General features: G+C 39.4%; 1 protein-coding gene across 12 annotated transcripts in view; it reads left to right on the top strand.

Moving 5' to 3' along the window:
* The window catches only part of ZNF536 (zinc finger protein 536), a 345510-nt gene that overhangs the window by 79824 nt on the left and 243186 nt on the right, over positions 1–22500 (top strand). For all 12 annotated transcript variants that reach the window (XM_077184912.1, XM_077184919.1, XM_077184918.1 and 9 more), the window contains one exon: positions 22321–22439. The gene's annotated coding sequence lies outside the window, so the exon portion shown is untranslated. The remainder of the gene's footprint in view (positions 1–22320; positions 22440–22500) is intronic.

Genomic DNA, 22500 nt, shown 5'->3' with positions numbered 1-22500 from the left:
AATGTTCCAACCCAGCAGTGAGGCTCTAATGCTGCTCACCAGGGAAAGGAAAGATCATTTAGAGCTGTGGAAAGGGCAAGTGGTGTCCAGCACTGAGAAGAGAGTGGCTCTTTTTCGGATAAAGACAGATGAGCAGGGGTGTGTTCATCAGGCAGTGCCTAGAGCAATGCTTCTCCAAAATTCTGGGCCAAGGAGAATGTGATGTGTCTTGTGATGTAAAGCTTTTGGCAAAATGAGACTTGATCCTTACCTGCTGTTGTAAATAACGTCAGAGAAAGAGGCTGTGCTACTGCTCAGCAATTTCTGTGCTTTGCCAGGGGGGGTTTTGAACACCAAGGCTGGTGAGAATCGTGGGTTGCCAATGGACTGCTTGCTCTGGCACTGTGGACAGAGGCTGGGAAAGCAGCAGATGTTTTTGCCCATGTGTGAAAGCATGGCCCTCCTGATCTGAGAGGGAGGTGGCAGTGCCTTGGGGCATGCTTTCTGTGAAGTCACATGCAAATTTATCTTTCCTGGGAGTGGTGTACTGTAAGCTTTCTGAGCGGCTCAGCCCAATAGTTTGCTACAGAAACTTTTTTTGTTGCAGTAAAATACATGTTGTTCTTACACTTTAAAAAAAAATTAGCATTTTTGAGATGTTGCAATATAATATAGGGTCCAAAAAATGATTAACAAAATGTGCTTTGTCTCTTTTTCAGTGATATGTAAAAATGTGGGATAATTTCTTAAGGGACAGTCAATATGCTTAATGTATTTTGATTTTATCAGATAAGATTTTTTTTTTTTAGGGAAGCTCCCATTTGCAGAACAGTGGAGGAGTCTAGATGTAAGAATAGCCTCATTTAAAATAAATAAACTTCTAGGGAATATGTTGGTAGCCCAGCTTTGGTTCTAGCTATCGACTGAACATCATTCTGCAGTTGTATGATCATTTAGGCTTCCTCTGATAAGCAGGCTAATGTGAATCACATTTTAATATAAAATAGACAAAAAGAGTGCATTTTCTTAATGAATTAACTCTGACTTGGCAATTGTACTTATTAAAAAAAAAAAAGACATCTCTAAGTAAAACACTTAACACTGAACTCTAAAAAACATTGCCCTGCTCCTTAAAGAAGTCCTGTTCCCATGAAGGTGCATGTGCTAAAGGAACACAAGCATAACCTTAGAGTAAGACAAAAATGTAAAACATCTGCTTCAAAAGAGGATTCATGTACTCTAAGATGACTCAATGGAACTTAGATTTCTAAATCTTTGGCTTAGAGATATGAAATTCTCCAAGCACCCAGGTGCCCTGGGCAGGTGACTGTCCTTGTCAGTCCAGGTGGTTCCATATGTGCCCAGGACTAACACCTCCTTCTGCTCATGTCCAGAGCTTCCAGGGTGTGAGTGATGGACCTCAGGGCTGAATGCAGGACTTGGGAGCTCAGCCAGATGCATAATAAATATTGCAAGACTCTGGTCTTACATGAGTGCTGTATTGGATGTAGGTAGAAGTGTTTTGTTTAATCAGGACTGTGGCACTCTAGGAAATTCTAGAGTGATCATATCTGTAATTCATTTTGCTTCTGTTCAGCATTTGTGAGTCCTGTATATTAGCCAATTGTGAAATATTTGGAAAACACATCATTGAAAGTAAGATTTCACATTTGTATTTTCCCCTAAGTGTATTTAACTGTTAATGAAAGCCATGGGACTGAAAGCTGTTGAGACAGAAATCTTATTCAGGAGACTGGAGCTGTAGTGCTCTCTGACTCATTTGATCCTCCCATGTCTCCTTTGGGATTCAACCGTTTTTAAAAGGAATTACAGATAGCTGTAGAAGAATAGCTTTGTCACTGACTATTCATTCCATGGTGTTTCAACATAGGGCACAGATTAATGTAATTTATTGTGCTGAATTTTGTTTTCTGGACATCTGTTCAATATACCCAAACTCCTCCTCTATAAGACTCTGAGGAGCCATCATTTGGTAGCAGCTAGAAACCATTGGGCTGGATATTCACTGGTGACTTGGAGGTATAACTCTTTATGCATTGGATCTCCACTGCCCTGAGCTATCCAATTGTCTGTGTCAAATAACCCCAATGTGCCTTGTGTCAAATATTACTGATGTCACTATTGACATTGTGTCAGAAAATGTCATACCTAATGTCTGTCACTGAAGAATGGTGGCAGAGTCAAAATTTGACAAAAAACACTTAAGGACAGATAATGGATGTAATGTGGATCTTTCTCATTCCCCTAACAGGGAACCAAGAAAATTGTGAGTGTCTGTTCAAATTTTCTTATGCCGGGCACATTGCATGTTGTACATTTCTAGCTGCAGAGATTTTAGATTTGAACTTCTTAAAAATCTTGGTATACAGGGGAAGTTATTCAAAACAAACTTAAAATGACCCCAGTTAGCAGGCACAGCTGCAGCTGGTGACCTGCTCCAGGTTGGTCCAAGGCAGGAGATGGCTTCAAATCCACAAGTGCAGTGAGGCCAGAGACACTGGGCCATGAGAATCACAGAGGAGAAAACAGGTTTGCTGACTCTCATTATACTTCCCTATATTGTATATATAATTTATATTATTTTGAAGTGTTAAAGCTTTTTAAAATTTGAAGGTCATGATCACATCTTAAGTGATATTCCTTGGTTTTGAAAGAAGGTGTTATTCCTATGGTCACTCTCCTTAAACTTTTTCTAAATGGCTTGATGAGACTAATTCCTCTGGATCTTCTTATAGTATTCTAAAACTTTAAGGGTAGGATCTCTTGCCTATGTGGATGTAGCAAAAAATACTTAAAACTGTCTCCAAAGAGAGACATTTTCAAGCTCTTTTGCTTATGGGAGTTATGGGTAATTTAAAATACCCTGATGCTGATTTGTAGATTTTTAGGGGTTTTTTAGGAGTTGAATATTTTGCTTTTAATTAGTAGTATCTCTTGTGTCTGTCTGGCTCATGGAATCAAGGTCTGCATCCCTTCAGAGGCAGCATCAGGGAGTTCTGCTGTTCTCAGACTGGACTGTGAGCAGCAGCATCTGGCAAGAGTTTGGCTTTGAGCAGACAACTGTAGTTATTCCAAAGTACTCCTGTTAAGTAGTAGTAGTAATAAAAATAAAATTACAGTGGACTGTAAAGCAACATTCTACTCTGCTCCTAAGCAACTGCCTACAGTTTTCTGAAGTAGGTGCCTCATGTTGCCCTGAAAGCCCCTGGGCTCGTGTGAAGGAATGTCTGCTTGTGCTGTCCAGGCAGTTGGTGTGATTTGTTAGAGCCACGAGGTCAAATCTTCCCAAGCAGTAGAGAAATGCTGAGAGACAGAGCTTGATGTAGCCATCAGAAGGCTGGCATGTCGTGAGCTGGTTTGGTTTTGCAGAGCTTTTCAGGGAGGGAAGGAGTGGGATGCAGACAGTAAACATCCTAATGTCTGGGTCAACACACAGAATCAAACACTGCTGGGCTGCTCGCTGTGTGAATACCTGCCCTGTGCCCTACCTGAGCTGGCTGCTGCTCACAAGCCCAGGGCACTGGGACTGTGAATCACCTGCTGCTGGCGTCATGTGTGGGTTCTAAGACATGTAATTATTTTTTTTAAAGAGCTCTGAATTTTGAATCCATACTAAAATTATGTTTCTGAAACATCTTTGCCTAAAACACAATAACAAATAGAAAATACAATGGTCTCAGATCATGAATAAAAGCTAGGCTGCAGGAAGAGTAAAATCCTTCAGTAGAAATACTCAGGAAGGTAACAAGAACATAGAAGCAAAGCATTTGCCTAATTATCAGCATAACTGGATGTAACAAACAAGGAATAAATCACTTTTTTGCCTTCATTATGTTAAATTAAAAAATCCAGTCTTGGGCATTTTGCCTCTGAAATATACAGTATTTTCAACTTCAGAGCTCCCAACATTTCTCAAATAAGTGAAATGGCTCAGGTGATATTTAAGATGATTCGGTGTGATGATGAATAGCTCATTTACCATCTTACATTTAAACTCAGATCACATTGAAATGTGTGTTTGAAAGTCTGGATGAGTACATCTGGACTCACAGGCAGGTTATCTTCAATATAGCACACAAGAATCTTCCAAAGTTTTTATGGGAGCTTTCATTATCGAGATCCTGCCCCTGAAAGACTCCTTCCCACTTACAGCCCTTCATTGCTATGAGTGTCCCATGGTCCCTTATCACAAGAGACATCATCTGGTAGGGCCTTAAAAATAGGTTTGTTTTGAATTAATGAATAGGAGCTTTTCCTGATGTAGTCTTGGCCTCAAAAGTGACAAGCAGAGGAAACAAAGGAACGTGCTCAGCTCTGCCTCTGTAGATCTCGGTTCCAATCTGGGTAGTGGGATGGAACTAAAAGGAAAAAGAGTTTTCTTTTCATCCTTTACCAATTCCATCTATTAAAAAGTTTTGTTTTGATGGCCAAAATTGCTAAAGCTGTTCTGTTTGAATAAATAACATGTACTTTGAGATTCCTGAACTCTTTTCCTTTTGACACTCAGACGCAATGATGAAGTTGTAGCCTAAATGCTTTCTTCCATTAAAAAAGGGAAAAGGACAACAAAAGGGTTAACTCCAGCAGGAGTGGGTGAATAAACGTGCTCTACCAGAATAACTGAGCCTGATGTTCAGGATATTCACTTATCATGTGTGAAGTTAAATCCCTGAACTACCTTTTCAGAGCCAGGCATGAATGTAAGGTCTCCCATTCAAGAGGAATTTCCTTATTTCATCCCCCTATAAGGTTCCTGTGGGTCCTTTGTTTTCCTTTTTCTTTTTTTTCCCTGACCACTACTTTTATGAAATCCTGGTAATGCCTATTTGTAGGGCCTTCTGCATCTGCCTGCTCTCTGCAGCAAATGCATGAATTCTGAATTTGTAGTAGTTCTAAAAACATTAATTCCCATAAAAATAGTTAATAGCCAGACTTCATGTTTGACAAAACACTTAGCATGGTCAACTAAGATGGTTAAGTTTGTTTAATACACAAATATAGTATGTTTTTATCCATTTAGTTTAAAATTCTCTTCCTCCTATTTAGTAGTTTGCTAATGAGAATACCTGTATAACAGTAATACTTTAATGGTATTTACTAACATAAATATTTGCTTTCTAGAAGCAATGTTACACAAAATTCCTCAACTGCAGTCTAAGCAACTGCTGGAATGTTTGAGGTAAGAAACCTGACCTTTGGGGAGGATCAACATCAGGAAAACAGAGTTTCCACTGTTTGTGACTTGTGTCCATAGTGAAGGGGCTTGGAATGGCAGGAAGGTGACTGACACAGGCTGTGTCACTGCTGAACCCCAATGGAGAGGTCTTGTCCTTATAATGATATTGGTAACATTTTGCATGAATTTCAGCATATCCTTGTACACTCAAAACAGTCAGTTTGACAAGGTCCTTTTGTAAGAGATAAAGGAAAATAAATAGAAAGAGACATTCATTTATACTAAATGTTAGGAATTGCGAAAATCTGTGTGTAAAAGAAGAATTTTGACTCAGCTGCTGCTGAAATTACATTAGCTGCAGCTTAAAGCAGAACAAAAAGTCTTCCTTGAGGCATCCTCTTCTCCACATAAATTCTGCTCCTTCTCCCTCAAACCATTCAGTTGCCAGCCATTATTGCCCAGTGTTGCATTCCGCACGCGCTGTAACGCGCGGTGTCCAGGTGGCTGCAGTTGGTGCTGCAGTGACAGTCCTGGTGTGCAGCCAGGGCAGCTCTGCTGGGGGCACAGCCAGGCAGTGATGGACATGGGAAGGGTGAAGTTTCTGCAGCCCTGCCTCCACTGGAGGCCTGCCCAGGTGGTAGGTGAACATACAGGAGCTTTCTAAAGTACTACACTCCCACAGGTTTATTCTTGGAAATGCAGGAGTTTTGTATATTCAGGTGAGTGTTGATGTGAGACTTGAGCAGGAAAAGTCAGCTGGTAACATTTTTTCCAGGGTGGGCTTGAAGTTGAGATCTGGAATGGAGATACACTTTATTTATGATGCCACTTCTCTTACTCTATTATTTTTTTAAGGATTTCTTTGCAAAGGGTCTTCTACTCTTTTTTTCTTCCTTAGCAAAGTACTCCTACTTAGCTTATTTATTTTTCAGCTTTAAAACATCAGCATTTTATAGATCTGAATTTCACAATGTGAGGATGATTGCTACGTACAATTTGCAAAATTGTGATTAACCAGCCCCTGTTTCGAGTCAGTTCTCCCTAATTCACAAAAGGCTTCCAAGAATAGTCTGCACAAAATTCAGTGTGCAAATTGTAGGGCAGATTTTTAGAGGGCAGTTTAAAGAATGAAGTCCTAAGGGTTTTATCTATATTTATATCTCTTGTTAAACCAAACTCTTATGTAAATGTTACAATCTGTAAATAACAAGCTGAGCCGCTTTCTTAAAGGAAAGATTGCATCCACATTTTTTGAGATTTGGCAAAATTATTAACTTGCACAATAGACTAATATACAAGTATATTTGGAAGCAACTAACGCTAGCCTGTGTCTTCATCTGTATTTTATGGATATTTAAAGGTTTAAGAATACCTAGACCTTTCATTTTCCTGTAAAAATTGTCTCAGATTGAAAAACACTGCCCTTAGTGATGGCTTGAAAAAAATGGAGATAGCTTTTGTATACTTTTACTTTTTATAGCCATTAATGTTGTAGTAAATCTTGTATTATTGTATACAGTCTAGATTATTCTTCATTCTTTTGCCTTTGGACAGGAAAGAAATTACTGGCTTCCATCAGTGTTATTGGCAATCCCCATATTCTGACATCTGTTCCTTTCTAAACATTTTACCAACCTTGATGAAATGTAGTTTAGTGTTAGAAGCTGACTTGAAGAAGAAATTGGATGATAAAAAAATAACATTGATTAAACACCAGAAGTAATTTACCAATGACTATCAATATTTTGATGGCCATTGCAGTTTATTGCAGAAAAGCTAGACATCTTATAGTAATTTTAATCATATATAAATCTTTGAATTAAACTGCATAAATGAATTCTCATTTTTTAAACAGAAGGATGAGAGACTGATCTTAGTCAATTTTAATCAAACTCTTTGAGCCGTAGTCCTGAGAATGTTTGGGGCATATTTTACAGAGGCCATGCAATGCACAACTCCCAGAATTAAAAATCTCAATTAATATTTTGTAATACACAGTGGAGATGTCATTCCTGATGTTGTCCTTTCCATGGAGCAACACTGGGATTTGCCCACTCTTGACCAGATGCTGGAGTGAGGGGCACTCCAAGGGGCCTCCAGCAACAAGGGTGGTGGGTGTCTGCTAAACCAGCAGCTTTATTCACACCCCTTTTTAATAATTTCATTAAAGTAAAGCAGAGAAATAAAAGACAAGTGAATATTCCCTCTCAGGAGCCAAGCACAGAGCAATTATGGTGTGTCTTCCCCCACTCCATGGGGTGGTGAGCTGCAAGAGGTTGTTGAGGGCTGGGGCAAAAGCAGGGGTGAGTGTTTCATTTCCAATGATTGGAGCAAGTCAATTACTCAGTGAAGGAGGAGGTATGAACAATATCTTCTTGGCAAGGGAAGTATGTGGGAAATAAATTGAAAAGGGCTACTACAGAGTGTGTGTTCTGATATTGTGAGACGTAGATGTACAAGAGGATGGGAAGGTGTGATTAGATATTTTCAGAAGCACTTAGCAACAGTCTCAGTGGAGCTGTTGAGATTCATGGGATTTACTGTGGACTGGTAATGTTTGGGAGCAGAGTTTGGGCAATACTACACTACAAGCCCATGCCCTGTGGGTAGATCCTCCCTGCAAGGCTCTCAGTGAAGCTGTAATGCTTCTAAGGGTGAGGAAGGCACATTTCTGCAGCTCTGTGTGTGTCTGTGGACCTGTATCGAAAATGAAATTGCAATTCTTGATGAATTCACTTCATTGCACCAAGATTTTCAAAGGTGGAATTACTCCTCTAGCAAAAGGGTCTTGGAGGACTCCCAAGCTAGTTTTTGATTCCCTTGAGAGAAACTTGAACCATGGAGAGTTCAAGGTAGATTCTAGGCTGTTTGAAGTGGAGGGGATTTGAGAGATTTGTTTTCTCCATTTTACAGAAAATTTTAATTTGAAGGAAAATTTTCCTAACATACCTCCTTTAGAAGATTGACATTTATTATCACAACAGTTTTCCTTTAATTTCCCAAAAGTCATGTGTGGTAGGAGTAACTGAGGGGTCTAAGTTAAGGGGGTGTATAAAGTGACAATTTTTGGGTTCTAAAACTCTGTGCTAATCATAAAAAAAAAAAAAATAAAATTCATACATTTCAGCCAGAGATGTCTCAGCATGTTTTATAAATTCATTCAAAGATGAATGAATTCTCACAGTTCCTTGCTGAGGATATTTAGTAGAGAAACTAAACATTATAGACAAAATGTCACTTTTTGAAAGTGCATTGTTTTTCTTAAAACTGATTTTTTTTCTTTTGAAATCAGGTTGGATTCAATTGTGCTTACACATATACCTACCAGGAGTGCAGTCTGGTGGTCAGGAGACTGTTCTGGGAAATGGAATGACTCGGGTTCTGATTCAGGTCATTCCTGAACCCAAGTGTCTCAGAGTTAATATATAAAAACAAAAATAAAACAATTCTGAACGAGGCAAAGGAACAGGACTTTGCTCTTCCCTGCTGTAGTGTGTTCCTGTAACCACCAGGAGACGGAGATCTTCACTCTGTCTTCTTCCAACAAACTAAAGGCTACATCTAAAAATTATTTTAATGCAGCTCTGTGAGACAAACTTTTTGAATACATAAAAAAATCTACTTAATCCCCACAAAAGAAAAATAAAAAATTAGACAGACATGAAAGAAAATTGCCATTGTGTGGTCACATTTAGTAACTCGTGTTCAAGGAGGGGAAGGCTCAGTTGTTTGCCCCAGTGTCCCACAGCTCAGCAGCAGGAGCCTGAGGCTGGCCCTGGAGTGCCGACTACCCAGGGCCATGTTCAGGCTGGGGGTGCCTGCCCTCCTGTCAGACACAGAGTGCCTGGTGGCCTTCCCCTACCCTCTCCCAGGCTCCCTTTAACATATGGTCTCAAAGCTGTTGACGTTCACCTGCTCAGATATCTGTACAAACTACTAGTAGGAACTACATAAATATCTAACAGATGCACGGGCTCACCCTGGGATTAATGCATTCTGCACTCGGACCCGTCAGCATCACACCCCTTCACAAAGGCATTTTATTTTTTCACTTGCTCATGTGGTGTACACCTGTGACATGCTGGCAATGCACTTGCTTGCAGTGAGAGAGCCCCTTAGGTTCAAAGCTATCCTTATATCTTTGTTCCTTTATGCGTGAACCTTTTGAGGTTTTCTCTTAGTGTTCAAAAGGCTTGAGCGTGGCATTACATCTTTAAAACCTCTCCTGACCCTTTTTTGAATATGCTGAATATAAAAGCAGAAACAAAGCAAGGAGAACTAGATAAATAGATGCAGGGAGACATCATAAGGAAAAAAAAAAAGCTCCTGAGCCTGCCAATATTACTTCATGCCTTTTATTGCAAACCTGTAAACTAACAATAGCCCACCACCTCACACAGCTGGGTGTGTGAATTGAAGGTGTGCTGAATGTGTGGGCTTTCCAAACGTAGCACAATAACAGCAACACCTGTGCTAAACCACTTTGCATTGATTTTATTTTTTTTTTACAATATTTGCAGTCCTTCTCTTTTTAGAAGACTGTATTTTGGGGAAAAAAGAGGACTTGACAGGTTTAGTTCAGTTTTAAGACTTATCTCTCAAGGTTTGATGGACCTGTTAGAAAATCATGTGGATTTTCTAACATGTACCAAACCAAATGTAGGATTGAGTCTTAAAACAGAGGAAAAATTGTTCTTCTTGTGGATCCAGCTTAGCTAATATACATTGGCTTTGGATAACAGGCTCCTTGCAGCCCAGTCCTGGTTTGGTTGGTTGGTTGATTTTCAGTTTTTTTTAACTAAGCAGCCAGTGTTTCAATAGCCAGTTACAGCAATAAAATGGTTAAGAAAAATACTAATAGTCTGTAAGTGTATATCTTAAGGCACAACACTGATTTAAAATTATTAATATTCAATAATTCATGGTTGTTTAATGAAATGACATATCAAATCAGAAAAAGTAGAAGTGAGAAATTTCTGTAACTTAATTCTCATCACTGCAGAACCATGTAGTTACTATCACTGCTGTTATTATCTGGTAACATGGGTTAGGTTTAGTGTTATGTTTAATGTTAAATTTCAGGCATAGAAACAAGATGCTTTTCACTGCAGAATATTCACTGTAACATTCTGGGCTATGAATCTGAGAATTATAAAGATGGGCACCATTGTTAAAATCTAAGCATACCTTTTTGGTCACTTTGTCAGCAGTATAAATGGGTCCAAGGGTTGCTCACAGGGCTAGTTAACCTTTTCTCCTTTAACAGCAGCTGAATTTGAGGTTCTTTTTCACCTAAGTACCTACCAATTTATGTCCGTAATTCCTATTAATTCTGAGTCGCTCTTTCTTACGCTGTTGTTACTTGAAATGGAAAATATTGGTTACAGTCCAAGAGAAAAATTTATAGCCTGTCATTGTAGCCTTGTGCTATTTCAATATCATAATACAAATGCATTCCCTCTTTGTGATAAGTGTATTTTTCCTTTTACTTTCTCATGCGATGTTCAGACCCTTTCCAGACTTACTTTGTCTCTGTGATCCTAGAGATTATAAATGCTCAAGGAGCCTTTAAAGATATTTGTTACCCTTTGAAACAAGGGAAGCAGACTCTCTTGTTCTCTGTCACACTCAGGCTGGGGCTGCAGAAGGCAATTTTTATCTTGTATAGCTAAAAGTTGGGGCTTGTGGTACTTTCCTGTTAGGTCACCTTATAAGCTTGTGGACGTTTTGTTACATTTTCTATGGGAAACTGAGCATCCTCCAGTGTTAAGGAAGATAGTTTTCTGGGCCCAATCAAATTCCTGTTGATGTGTTTAGTGAGACAGAGATGGGGCTAAGGAACACAGAAGTGCTGCTTGTTTTAGAAGTGAGAAGGAGACCCACTGGAAAAAAATTTTCTTTCCAGTAATCAAGGGAAGATGGGAGTCTCACAGCAGTAATGTGGACTCCTCTAATTACCACTTCCAAGTTATTAGCATCTGGAGCCCTTTTTCCCTCTTCTATCTAGCAATTATAGAGTGGGATAGATTAGTGTGTTGCAGAAGATGTAGAGTGGACTAAGTTTCTCTCTGTCGGCACTTGGCTGTTTGCTGAAACTGATACTTTTAGCTGAAGTCCAGGCTTTTTACCTGCCTTTGAATCACAGGCTCTTCTCTTCATAGATAATGTATATTCAAGGACCATGCAAATTGTTTATTTACTTCTCTGCTCCCTGCCCCCACCAGAGAAAAAGAAACACATCTTAAAAAGCCAAAGAAAAGCAGTCAGACACATGTTTTGCACATGAAGAATCACGTCTATAGTAAAATGGGATCCATATGTGTGTTTTGGATATGATCATCACTGCTGCGTTTAGCTTTGCCCACATGCCAGGGTGTATAGGCTGCTGCTGAAAGCTCAGAATTTTCTTGCTAAATCACACACAAAATTTGAACTTGAGGTTGCATTAATGTCATAAGTTCATAGTTTTCTGTTGTTTCTTTCCCCATGTATAGTGTCCTTTGTTTATAACTCAAATCCTCTCAAGATTAAACTTTAAAAAGACTCTGTGATTTAATGGACTTAGGATCAGATTCTAACCTCCAGTGTGGAACAAGCCTGACTGTAGCACTCAATAGCAATAAAGGATTGTTTGCAGTTGTGAAGCAATGCCCGCCAAACATTATTCAGAAAAAAGATGCTGGGACTAATTTTTGCATGGATGAAATATTCAGATGAATGTTAAAAGACTGTGTAACAATAGATGGTGACATACACAAACGGTAAAAGAGAAATTACTATCATTCCAACATAACACTGCACTAATTTTTTTCTTTTCCCCACAACCATAAATATCTTCACTTCAAGTTAGCATATTTCTTTATGTGAAGTCTTTTTCTATCTTGTACATATGTCCTGCAGAAGGATCTGGAGAGAGTTAAAAACTGTCCTGCTTGAAGCTGTTTGCAGTTTGAAAATTTATAAAGATAATTGACTTTTCAGTTCATCTTCCAAGTTTTGGACTTGTTCATTTGTATACATTAATTTTATTCCTTCCTTGCACTTTCCTCCAGATAAGACCTATCTTGCACATTTAAGGTCAGATCTTTGCTGTTGCTCAGGTACTTTGTACTCCTCTGGTAGTGGAAAAACATCTGTGACTTCTCTGGCCTCCAGAGGATTTGAAATGCCTTCTTTAGACAGTCCTCAGCAAGTGACAGCAGTAGGAACAGTACCCCATCCCATTTTTCCCTCTGAGGACATGCTTGGGGCAGGGGAACAACCTGTGACTCTGTGATTAGTTCCTGCTCTGGCAAAACACAATGAATTGACCAGGGAGCAGTTCTGAAGCTTGTTCTACTGCATGCCAAGTTGTTAGTGGGGAATCTGAAAATTATTTTGGAGACCAGTGCTATCACATCTCAGTTATTTTCAGGAGATAGGAAATGAGGTTCAGATTTTAAATATGGAAATATCCTTCCTGTTTCTGCACAGAGTTTAGATGTTTTGGGGCACTAAAGCTGTGTAATATAAACAAACCAAATTTAAAAGTAAGTAATGCTCCAAGCAAAAAGGGGTTGAGGAGGCGAGAGATGTCTTTGTGGCATTCATTTTCTTGATTCTCTATCCCTGTCATCATGGTCTTGATCCTGAAATATATAGCAAGCTGCCTGCTACTAGCACTTTGTTATATAGTAACTTTTCAACCTTCCTTCTGGGGTTAGGTGATCAATTACTTTGTAAAGAAAACAGGGTGTTATTTCAAAAGCTGTGTTTTATTTTCATTTATAATTATCTCCACATCAGTCTTCAATCTGGAATCTTGAATTGGCCACATATGCACACTGGCTTGCATGTAAAAGATCTGTGACAGCAGACACGTGATGCTTCCATACCATAATTATTCTCTGTATCAGGCTTCCAGTCCTTGAGAGATCTGAAAAATCTACAAGAAAGCTGGTTTGAATGTACCTGTGGGAGTCAGAACTCAGCTCAGATTTTTATGTCATCGATAAATAGATTTCTTTAAAAAGGAAAGGAAGTGCCTTTAACTTCTTATTGTCTTAACTTTATATTAGAGAGCAGTTTCTTAAAACAGTAGACCCACAGAAGCAATGCCATCAGCTGGAAATCTGGCCCATGTGAGTGCTTTCGTGAGTTGTTCTTGCATCTTCCCCTAAATGTTCTTGTTAAGTTTTGTGGTTTAACAATCATCTTTCAAATTCTTCTATGGAATGTATATTCTCCTCATCTGTTGCATAAGAAATCCATATGACGATAAGAGGGTTTTGATTTTTAAGAGGGGAAATGGTTAAGCTGATTTTACTGAAGTGCTATTGCTTGCTGAAAGTACATGTATAAAATACATAGAAATACCTTCATTTCCTATCAGGTGACCTGAATATCTTATCTATAAACATGTTATTTAAGAAACATATACATATATATTTTCATATCAAAGTTGATCTTTTAAAAACTTTTTTTGGCTCCATAAGAAATCCATACTTATATGCCTTAGGTAATAATCTTTTCAGCAACAGTAGATCCCAGGGAGTTTCATGGGACTGAGCAGTATGTAAAATGCACTTGAAAATAAGGCTAAAGGAGATCAACCCAGGTAACTTGGTGAAAAGGAAGGAAAGAGAAAACATTTTGGCTGCTCAACAGCCAGATCTCATGAGAGCCTCAGGTGGGGGTTCCTTTCATTCTGATGAGGATGTGCCTCCTTGCAATGGCATTGCAGATAAATTCACTGAGATTTCTTTAGAAATACAAACACCAGTGCTTGCATGAACTCCCACGTGAAACCTTGGTTTCACACCCTCCTAGAGAGGGTAACTGCCACGTTGTGAACCTGCAGGAGCCCTCTGGCAGGTCACAGAACCCCGCAGTTGTGCCGTGCAGCCCCGGCGCTGCGGAGGCCAACCGGAGCCGTCGGAGGACGACATCATCAAATCAGTGGCTAATAAAGACAGGCAGCAACAGCAGCAGCAGTGTTGGCCTTCTCCACAGCAGGGTACCACAGATGTTTCAGATAACAAAGTAAGCTTCGCTGACAGAACATGTGTCTAATATATAAAATAATGGGAACCGAAAGAGGGGGGAAAAAAGAGGCCACTCCAATCCACCCATGTAAAAATGTTTTTTATTTATAAGTGAGCAGCTGAATACGAATGTTGTCTGCTCCCATAGAAGTAAAAAATAGCAGGCTGATGTGGATGAGAGACTTCACATGGTTTCCAGCAAAATAGACAGTGCATTGAAATCTTTTCCTTGTCCCTGGACCTACAGCTGGGGTAAATCTATGCAATTTTATTTTCTAGCGATTATACTTTTTTACCTCCTCTGATGATATGTCTGTGCTGTGACTGGAGAGGATCATGGCCAAAGTTTCCTGTGTAACACTGTGCAATGCTGAACAGTTTTTGGACAGGACCAACTTTACCAAATAGTAGCTACACTGAGGATTTTTGCAGGGTGGACCTGGAATATGCAGTGATGATCCACAACCACCTGGAAAAAAAATCCCATGAGCAGCTCTCAAGTACGATAATTAGCTGTGAACTGGAAGAATTACAGCAGAAATCCCTGTTTTTATGATATAATAGGCTTACCCTCTACTGTTCAAATGTCCCAAAGTAATAAGATCAACCTCAAAGTTGAGGAAACCTTGGGTGAAGGAGACTTTCACAGGTCTTTTCTGCACTGATCCCAAGGGCATGAACCTGAGTGGGGCACCCTAGAAATTGCAGGGTGACGCAGGGCTGGTGGTTGGTGAGAGGTCCCACGGTGTAAGGGCTCCATGTTGACTCTGTGTGCACCCTGCTGAATTAAAGCCTGCAAACAGGCCAGGGAGATCACCTGGGATGCCTGGCTGTGCCCCTCCATGCCTTCTCCATGTCTGTGCTGCACGGCCAGCGCTCAAACACCGCGAGCGAGAGCTGCCCAGGGGGGTGCAACTTGTTAGCCTGCTTTAGAAGGGTAACAGACAATGGGATTCTGCAGGGTGGAACAGGAAGCTCCTATCAGAGGCTAATAAATGTTTCCTTGTAAAATGGGGAGATGCTTATGTGAGTCCAGATATAAAGTGAAAGTAAGACAGCCCTCAGAGGAATTACTGAGATAATAAATGTACTTACTAGGGCAGTGTGTGCCAGAGCAAGACAGAAATGGGCTAAGACCAGAAGAAAATTAGAACCTCAAGTGCAAGCTGAAGCTTGGTGGTCAGATAAAATTCAACCCTTTCGTCTGAGAAAAGAGTGTCTGCCCTGACTTGATTATCTGGGATTGGCATGGCCCATGAGAACAACAGTGTAGGATTTCTGCCACGTGTCCTGCTTTAAGCAGTAAGACATGAACACAGAATATGGTAACCAGCTGAAAGAGGATTTGGCTCTCAGAATATGCATATTTTATGTACAGATTGTGCTGCTGCAACTCCAGCACCTCAATGGGTCAGAGGCTGTCCGTGTGTCAGATTATTGCGGCATGTGGCTAAAATCCTTTGAGGCTGTGGGTGGGATCTGAGGTTTGGCCCAGCACAGAGCCCCTCTGCATGTGCAGGATGGAGTCATCTAACCTGTGAGAGGTGAGGGTATACAACCACTCCCTGTGAAATCAACATGAAATCAGAGGTCTATGATCTACAGTAGATATTTCTTTCTGTGGCTGAAGTGTAAATACATGTTAGGCAAATTGCTCCACCAATTTTGTGGCTATATATGTGTTGTGATTGCATTAACAAGGTTTATAATTCTCTAAAGCCAGATATGTAAAAGCAGGACTTCTATAATGCATTACTTAACTGAAGAAAGTAAAAAAAAATTCTGATTTTATTTTAAATGAAAGTATTTTTTCCTTCTCTGAGCAGCACCTTATAACTGAGATCCACCTTCAACATGTCAAGGTCAGAATTCAAGACACAGAATATGCTCATGAAGCTGCCCAACAAGATACCTTTATTCAGCCAAATTAGAAAACTTGTGTGTAACCCAAAAGATCAGAATAGAGTCCTTATTGAGCAAGGTTAGGAGGGATAGAAACAATCGGCTTATATAGAGTATTTTTACTTCATAGGAATGTGGTTCTGATTGCTGAAAATGTATCCTTTGCATGAAGTACAAGCATAATCCTATGCCTACTTTGCCCTTTGAGTAAAAGTATGCTTAATAGCAATTTCAGGGGAAAAAAAAAATCTATTTAAAGCCTGTTGAGCAGAATATCCACTTATAGAGGGAAGCTATAAGTGAATAATGTTAATGGAGTTCTGTTTTGTAAAATGCATAGGACAACTAATAGAATCAAGCTCCTATAACAGTGAATGATTGAATTACATTTAAGAGAGTACCTTATTTATGACCTTTAAAGATAGTTTTACAGCTGTCTGTTTTTGTCAATCCTTGACCACCTTCATACAAAAGTTTTTAGAAATCTCATCTCTCACTTTATATTATGGTCAGAGGACCTTTTGTGCTATTGTATGTCAGTAGTTCCATCAAAACATTTAAGTAGGCCAATTACTGAAAGGGAAAAAATGCTTTCTGGAGAAAATTATTATACCTGTTTTTAGAAGTTCTTAATCTGGGAATAAATTTTGAACAATAGGGAAGAAGAATGACCCGACCCAGGATCTCCTCATCCTCAGAAAAGGAAATTAAGCCCTATAAATACCAATAATTGAGTGTTTTTCCCTCCAAGGAGTGGATTTTTGTAAAGTAGAAGTTTGTGTGCAACTTTTGCTAATCACTGAGATATTATGAAGAGAAACATGAAGTTTTATACTGCTCTCAATTTTTTTCCCATTTATTTTTACAGTATGTGTTTGGTTTTTTGCTGCGAAACTCTGATTCTGTGTTATTTTGTGCAAAGGAAACCCCAAAATTTACTGGACACTTGATTAAAACTGTTTGTACTTTTATCAGTTTTAAAGAGGCTGCTCTTGCAGTCATTTGATGCTGGTTTTACCTTGCTCTGTTCAGGAAAGTCAAGTGAATTTGAGAGCCCTTCCAGGTAGCATTGGAATTTATACAGAGATTCTGTGTGGGAATACCCTTCTGTAACTCTCTGCTAAGTTTTACATCATTCCTTAAAGCATTCTACAATTTTGTTAGCTTTTGTGCCGGAGGGTTCTGCCTGCTGTGGTGTCATTGATTGCTCGTCCTAAGAGAAGGCAGAGAACAAAGGTGGAATAAGCTGCTAATCTTCTGAATCAGCCAGATGTCATTCAGTGGTATATGGGAATTTAAGGCACAGATCCTTAAGGAAAAGGGCACAGAGGGGCTGTGAGGCTGCCAGAAGCAGCCCCTTCCTTGTGGCACCCTGCTTGCCAGAGCGCTGCTGTGTCATGCTGCCTTAAATGTGGCTTTTGCCTGCTGGGTGCAATGGAGCTCTCTGGGGAGCATCGCATTTCCAGAGAGCTACAAATGGAATTGGCTACTTTAAGAATGTGATCATCTGATTATTTTTTTTTTTTCTTTTAAGATCAGTTTAGCAAGGAGCACCCTAGCACTTTATATGTCTTGCTTGTTCGCTGTGAAAGCTCTGTGCTGTAGCTCTGAGTTCCTGTTGAGGTAATCTCAAAATTCTTACTGCTGCAGAATCAGAGCCAAAAGGGCTGGACTGCATGTGTACAGCAAAGAACGGACTAGAAAAAGGCTGTGAAATTTCTGTGGCTGATCATACTTATGGTTCTGTCCTTTACAATGTAAAGTAAAAAATGTATTGTTTTACACAGAAGCTCCATTATAGGTCAGGCCTTTTCCTAACCAGCCACTTGAGAGTGGCCCCACTTGACTCCCAACACAATTTACTCTGACCATTAGTTAAGGGCTATTTCTGCTCTGCTGTGGTGTTCCCAGCTCCATATGGTGGTAGCTTAAGGCAGATCTAAGAGTAAACAAGAAGTGCAGGGTTTTGGTCACACAAAGGTGTGGGACTCAGTTTAGAAAATTAAAGAAGAGATTAAATGCAGGGGAAATACTCTGTCTTTATTTCTCATCAGATATGCCAGGAATTGGAGGTTAGGTCTCCCCTCTTTTTGCCATGCTTGTAGGTCCATTATTTCAAAGTAAAACTCTTTTTTGGAGGGATTTTTTGTTATTTTATTGATGTTTTTCTGAAAATGAAGTTCCTGCACTATACTGTCTGTTCAGTATTCACAACAAGGAGAGATTCTGGCTTTGCCCCAAACTGCTGACAGTCTCAATACTTTTACAGCAAGCATCTCTGGAGCACTGAGGAAGATTTTTGGAGGATGAGAGGGAATGTCAGGCTAAAGTACCGTAAATAATTTATAGACCTCAGATAATTGTCCTGTGACAGCTCCCAGTGCTTCCAGTTTCTTCCTACCACCCCTATTTTCAGCTATCAGTTATAGAATCTTGACTTAATATTGCTAATTGCATAGTAAACAGAACAATATTGTTTGCCCCAAGACAGATTACCATTTCTCATTACAGAATTCACATAGACCACAAATCATTGATACCATCTCCACCAGTTATAATAAAGTTTATCTTCAATCTGATAAAAAGCATGTACTGAATAATAACTGTTGCTCTTATTGTAAGTGGTTTAAAAACATGCTTTTTAAAAAGCTGGGTAGTTCACTGAAGTTGCAATTCTGCATTTGCCCTAGCCAAGAGAGGTGAGAGTTGGGGACAAAAGTGGTCAGATTTCCAAGCATGACTCTGTGGGTGCAGTGTGTGTGGTGGCACTTGACAGCTGATGAACCTCTTACTGTTATCACAGTCAGCTAAACACAGTCAGTCCCACTTTCCCTGCATTTATCTGTATTTGTACTTGAACCCATTGTTCAGTGCGTTATGGATTTGCATCTTTAGCTTATTCATAGAGAATTAAAGTGCACTGGATGTTGTAAGAAGGTTTATCTCTTCAATTCAAATTCTAGAGATCCTCGTTGGTCTGCAGGTTTCTGCCTCAGTCCTGAGATGAGCACTTGCACCTGCAGCAGTGCAAAGACAGGCACTAAATCCTTCTAGAAAACTGCCTGAAAAAACAGGCTCATTTTACTTATGTCCTACCACTGCTTGTGCACATGCATAGATGAAGAAATAATTTAGTATGACACAAACCACCAAAATCCATAAAGGGGATACCATGGCAGGAATATGGATACTGCAATACTTTTCAGTTTTCTTACAGAGGTGGAAATCTTCCAGTAGTGCATTTCAATCTGCCCTGGTGAATTTAAATACTCCTTAGGGAGGTTAATCTTTTAGCCTTGCATGTTTTTATGTCATACATACTGAGATGGAAGCAATTGCATCATTGTGTGTCATTTTGAACAAGACTGGCCCAAATGTTAACTGTCACAGCAGAACTTTGCATTTTGCTACCTCCTTTCATTGAGATGAATTTGCTCAGCCAGCAAATTCAGCTCTAAATACAAACTTCCTCAAAGCCTAGCTCTGCTCTTGAACCAGGGAAATGCTAGTTTGGTAAGAAATCCTAAAATCTGGAGCCAGTTTTAAAGTTCAGTGATTTCATAAAACAACTGAAAATATTGTGCAAGTCCATCAGGGTTTGGACCAGGGTGTGTGAAGTTGTGATTGAATCAGGTTCTGGTGTAATTCTGTGGGGAAGCAGGGATTCAGAAGGATTCTTTCAGAGTTGAACCCCAAACTCATTAAAATATTACAATAAAGTAATTAATGCACATGGCCACTAGACACTCTTAAAATGTAAATTTCACAGCTGTAAGAAATTAGATTTGTTTAAAAATAACAGAAGGCTCAAGTACAAATTATGGAGTAAAAGCCTATAAAATTTCAAACTTGGTTTTAAGGCACAGGCTCTTTTTTTTTTTTTTTTTACTAGCTCATTTACTTCAGCACTAGTGCTCAGAAACTGAATTCCTCGTCTGCCTTTTGCCTCTGAAGTTGTAGTGGGTACCAGTGTAGAGCTGAATAGTTATAAAGTTTTCTTATCAGAAGGTTGGACTTGGAGAACAAGGCAAAATTTGCAAGGTGCCTGTGCCCCATCTGAAGCCCATCTTTGTTCAGGAGGTGCAGGAACAGGTTCCCTGAGTGCCTGTGTGAGTTGTGTGCACAGCTGGGAGGACAGGTAGGAGCAGTTGTTGGGAATGCTTCTTTTTCACTGCACATGTGTTTTGGCTGGCACGAGCAGAACTTGACCTCTAGGAACTACTCAAAGTGGTGAATGCCCTCAAATCATTCTGTGCTACAGAGGACAAGAAAATAAAAGCGGCTTCAAGGTTCAGAAGCAATGGAGCCAACTGGATTTTTCAAGGGATGTAACACGTGTCTTTTCAGTGCAGAGGTCTTATTCCAGATTCTCCAACACTTTCTCACCCATTGGTGTTTACAAACATGGGCCTGACTGTGATGCAAGAGAAGACTTTGACTAGCAAATGTCCAGCAGTGTATTTCCATTTGAAGCAACGCTGAAATACAGGGCTCCAACATGGCCTCTTGGCACACCAGCTTCAGCAGAGTACTGAAATGGCTGAAGGAAGGAATTCCAGTCAGAATATGTTCCAGATGAATCCTGTTGGAGATCCATTTCTAAATATATGCTACGTGCCTAACTATTAAAAAGTTCAGATTATGACCCCTCTAATGTTATTTTAATGCTAGTTTTTAAAATGTAATTATAAATCAAATTGCATTTGAGATCTGAAGCTGACAGTAGTGAGCTGGAACACTCTAAGAGCTGCGTTAAAAATAACCCCTCTCAAACTTTATTACTGGTTTCAGAAAGGGAAGTGCAAGTGGACTGGCCAGATTCATCCCTGCTGCTCCCATCAGCAGACAGGACAACTTGCTAAGTGCCAGTTGTGTTCTGGTTTGCAGAGACAGAACATGGGAGATTTCATCTTTATCTGGAGGTTGCATTTTCAAACTTTGAATATCTCTCTTGGAGCTTAAATAGAACACACGAGCTCATTTAAATCATGTTTCCTCCTTTCTTTTCTCATTCTTTACCATAGTGAATTTTCTTGAAAATTAAGACTTATAAAACCTGCACAGGAACCCAAAAGTTGAGAAAAGCAGGACGTTACTTGGCAAGTGCAAAATTTTGGGGCAATGCAAAGCAATTACAGGGAAGAAAAGCACTCAGTGACTTTTGTGCTTGTCAATGGTATCTGTATGAATGTAGTTAAGAAAAGGGCTGGAAAAGATACCAGAAGGACAGAACTGAAAGACTGTAAGCATTCAGCAGGGTTGAAATGTTCTGTTCAAATAATGGCTATAATGATTTTGGTAACTCCATATTTCTTTTTCCCACCTTTTAGTAAATGTAAATGTTTGCATTAGATACTCCTGTAACTCGCCTAAAAATTAACTAATCCACAGAGAGTGCATTAGAAACTATAGGCTTTGAATTTCCATTTATATAGGTGTAGTTTAAGGGGGAGAAAGGGAGGGAAGAATAACTGGGTAGGTAGATCTGAACAAACAAGTCACAGTGACTCCTTAGGTACATTTTGGATTTTTCTTTTCTTGTGAATGTGGAAAGTATTTATTCAATAGTTACTTACAGAACTCTTCAGTGAATAATGCATTTTAAAAATCTTTATTCGTAGAGTTTTTTGTTTCGATTATTTATAAATTTATAGTCATAGCTGGTTACCTAAATCATGTTATTTCTTCTGTTCCCTGATTGCATGAGTTGCGTATTTGCTTGATTCAATACACAATGTAAATTTTGAACATTACAGCTGAACATACATCTCAGAATTTTTGTTTGGTTGCTCAGTTACATAAATCAGCCCGTTAGAAGAGGGAGGGGACGTACCACATGATCTACTTAAGCAGCTAATACTTTAAAATTTTGAGATTATATATCTAGAAGTATACATTTTGACCACAGTATGTAGATTATATAAATTGAGTGGTATTATTTCTATTCCCTGATTAATGGTTGATGCTGTTACATCTACAGAATGAATGTCAATTCAAACTTCAATTTGAAATTTGAAGTCAATGAATATTTAAGCATTCATTCTAGATGTTGACTGTGAAGACATGCTAATATTGGTACAGCACATATGCTCCAAATTTTGCAGACAGACAAAAACAGAAAGCAGTTACGTGTTTCTAATGCTGTTAACTCAAAATTTTACTTTGAATTACAATGTTTTATAATATTTACTCAGGTCTCATTTTTACCCTCTTTTGCAGATGGAGAAACCAAGGCAAAGAGGTTAAAGGATCTCTCCTGAGCCCCAGAGTGTGTTGATGTCTGTCCCCTCTCCCTAGACATGTGCACAGACTACTAGACTTCTCTGCTCTGGCTGCAGGTAAGACATATTGTACATACAATGGGATCAATTCTTGAATTGACTTAAATAAATCCCAGAA

Source organism: Agelaius phoeniceus, chromosome 12, assembly GCF_051311805.1.
Source record: "Agelaius phoeniceus isolate bAgePho1 chromosome 12, bAgePho1.hap1, whole genome shotgun sequence".
Taxonomy (NCBI): Eukaryota; Metazoa; Chordata; class Aves; order Passeriformes; family Icteridae; genus Agelaius; species Agelaius phoeniceus.
Note: the sequence above shows the minus strand (reverse complement) of the source record. Positions and strands in the feature narration are given on the sequence as shown.